Source organism: Halyomorpha halys, unplaced genomic scaffold (genome assembly GCF_000696795.3).
Source record: "Halyomorpha halys isolate HHAL.00 unplaced genomic scaffold, Hhal_1.1 Scaffold1350.1, whole genome shotgun sequence".
In the NCBI taxonomy this organism is placed as follows: domain Eukaryota; kingdom Metazoa; phylum Arthropoda; class Insecta; order Hemiptera; family Pentatomidae; genus Halyomorpha; species Halyomorpha halys.
In genome coordinates, this window is record NW_027113576.1 from 29201 (window position 1) to 31664 (window position 2464).

The 2464-nt window shown below is 33.2% G+C and overlaps 1 long non-coding RNA gene across 1 annotated transcript in view; it reads left to right on the forward strand.

The window, feature by feature from the left end:
- Positions 1-2464, forward strand: part of LOC136796669 (uncharacterized) — a 22131-nt gene that overhangs the window by 467 nt on the left and 19200 nt on the right. The window lies entirely within an intron of this gene.

Consider the following 2464-nt stretch of genomic DNA (forward strand, 5'->3'; position numbering starts at 1 on the left):
ACCCCGTAAAATTGTAAATTAATAGAACTGTAAATACGTATGTTAACTATTATATCATTCTTAATTATTTTACATCATATTCTTTTCTCTTTTTTATTTATACTTTTTTTTTTTTATTGTTCAACTGATAAAATTGAGTAAGTAACCTATAATCATTTTATATAATGACTGTTTATATTTCTGTGTATTTTTTGTTTAAGCTTCTCTGAGACTCCTCAGCCCTCATCTATTGATATGTCTGTATTATTCTAAAGGGACTTGTCCCAGAATAAATAAAATATTATTATTACTATTATCATTATATTTGTCTACAATAAGCTTTTGAATTACTGGACTGACTCAGGTGTAATTCTTTTTCAAAATATTCCCTTTCGCCATGGGAAGGTTTGTTTTTGTCTAGTGGCACCAAATTTTATTTAATTTTCCATATATTTGTTTAATTTTATTTATTTTTTAATTTGATTATTTATTATTTTATTTATTGATTATTCTATTAATTTTTTTTCTTCCGTTCAATGTTATATTTTTGTCAGTAAATGTTTTGATTTTCAAAATTGAAACACTAGTTCTATTGCTTTATCATCGCCTCAAAGGGTTTGTGAGATATCTTGGTTTAGTCCTAAGCTATTGAGGTGTGGTGTGAAATATGGTCATTGTTGGCAAATATGGCTTATTGTTATTTTTTTGTTGCAATACTGGCAGTTCGGAGGCGTTTCTTTTGAAATAAGATAGGAGTGGGTGTGCCTCGTGTGACCTATTCTCAGCCTCCCCTCTTTGCGACTCGCGGTACCCCAAGACTTGACATCCTTTCTATGGAATGCCATGGGAAGGTTTAAAGCTAATAAAATCCTAGAATTCTGAAATAGAACAACACATGTGAAAAAAACTAAGGGTTTTTCGTTTGCACCTCTGAAATTATGTTTTTTTTTTTTTTTTTACCGATCTCTTCGATGAATAAGAAAAAAGTAATACTGATCATATTAAGCCATATTATGTTTACGAAAAATTATAAATGCATAATGTGGCTCGAAGTAAAGTAGGCCAGAATTTTGTCGTCTCAACCTACCAAATTCTGTTTTTCAAAGAAATTAAAAATTAGAAATTTATGCAGGATCTTTTATTTTCTTCTGGCGACCGTTGTTTGTATAATCGTTCATAACTCATCTGCATTTTATCCAATTCCCACGTTAAGTGAGCCGATGGAAAGCTGAATGTCTGCTTTTTCTACATAAACGTAGATTTAATGCCCTTGTAAGGGGCGAAATATGAATTTTAAATAGGGGAAAAAATTTACACGTTTTATTATATATCTCCGGTCCTAATTTTAGAACTAGTTTTAGCAGTTTATCGATTCCTAAACCACTACAAAATTTGGTGTGTATTGGCGGAGTAATATTGAAGTTATTTTTATTTTTTAAAGGTTTAAAAATTGTATCCCAATCCCTCCAATTCCACATCACCACCCTTGAAGAATGGTACCAAAACTGGAGGATTAAAATAAATTCCAATAAATCCCACCAAATCACATTGACACTTCGACATAAGCCTTCGTTTTGCCCCACAGTATCTTTTGATAATACCCCACCTATTCCTGTTGAGCAGATCCATTACTTAGGATTAAATCTGGACAAACGACTGACATGGAATTCTCATACAAGACTCAAAAGACAGGAAACTCCTTGTCGCTTCCGACTATTACAAAATTGACTAGACAAACAGTCCAAACTTCCAATCCATTACAAAAGACTGATCTACATGACTATTATAAGGCCTATCTGGACATACGGAATTGAGCTATGGGGCTCCACTAAACCATCTAATTCCTCTCGAATCCAACCCTTACAGTTCAAAATCCTTCGTAAAATCCTTAATGCTCCTTACTTTGTCACAAACCATATCATCCATCAGGACCTCAATGTCCCCTATGTTGCCGATTTGGCCAGAAGCAGATACCAGTCCTTCCATAGTAAACTTCCCAACCACCCAAACCAACTCATTTCTTACCTGGCTTCTCCTTCACTAACTGGGAAAGAAGAAGAGAGAAAGTGAGAAGGAAACATTTCATGAAAAACTCAAAAATCAGTAGTCTGTTAATTTATTTTCAGAAATTTATATATCAGGCATCTTGAAACATTGATTTGAATAATAAAATTTATATGAAAATGTCCGGCAGAAGCCTGGGCTTCAGTCTTTGGGTTGAGGTTGGGTTTCCCAAGTTGTAGGACACTGCTCCTTTAACTGTTGGTAACAGAGTGTGGAACTTCATGAACCGTTTTTAATATAATCGTCCGTGATATATATATATATATATATAAGATACGAGACAGCGGGTTATAAAAGCAAAATAAGAAAAGAAAAAAGGAACAAGAAAACACACTCACGGTTGCTGATAATAGACTGCTTTATTCTATCAGTAATCCTACATTTATAGATTCTCGAGTTGTTGACAGAGGGAGTTAGGTAT